This window comes from Austrofundulus limnaeus, unplaced genomic scaffold (assembly GCF_001266775.1).
Source record: "Austrofundulus limnaeus strain Quisiro unplaced genomic scaffold, Austrofundulus_limnaeus-1.0 Scaffold192, whole genome shotgun sequence".
In the NCBI taxonomy this organism is placed as follows: domain Eukaryota; kingdom Metazoa; phylum Chordata; class Actinopteri; order Cyprinodontiformes; family Rivulidae; genus Austrofundulus; species Austrofundulus limnaeus.
The window spans coordinates 3225-3900 of record NW_013952594.1 but is presented as its reverse complement, the minus strand read 5'-3'; positions in this window follow the sequence as shown (position 1 = coordinate 3900).

Below are 676 nucleotides of genomic sequence, written 5' to 3'. Positions count from 1 at the left end.
TATATATATATGCTAAACCAGGGTCATTCAACTAAATTTCTCCAGGGGCTGTGGTTACTCAAAACCAACAGCAGGTTAATATTTGTTCACATATTTTGTAGCATTGTATGTGGGTTTGCAAAAAGCAGCCCCAGAAGCTAACGCTGTTTGAGGGGCCATGTCATGGAAAAGTTTGGGAACCCCTGGTTTAAGCAATACTTTGTTTTATTGATTATCTCAAATTTAGTTCTTTTGACAGAATATTTTGTTTTATACACATTTTCTTTACATTTAATTTTATATAGTTTTACAAATAGGAAATAGCCCATGATTAAAAAATGCTCCTTTAATCAAAGAAATAGGGGTATTTTTCTGTGTGTTTGTAAAATTGGGTGCCATACAGTGTGTATGTGTGCTTCTATTCAAAACATTAATCCAATGTGCACAGTGTTTGACCTGCTTACATCTCCCAGACGCAGACAGGTTCCCAGGCTGTGGATGACGTCCTCTGCCAGGTCAGAGTGGTCTGAGTCCCACACCAGCCCAATGGACACGATTTCCGGTGAATTCATCAGCACCCGGCGGATACGCAACATTTCCCCACAGTTACTCTGTGATGAAGAGAGGAAAGGAGAGCAGGGGGGAAAAATATGAACGTGTGTGTAAACAAGTTTATTTATCATGTTTTATGAGTGCG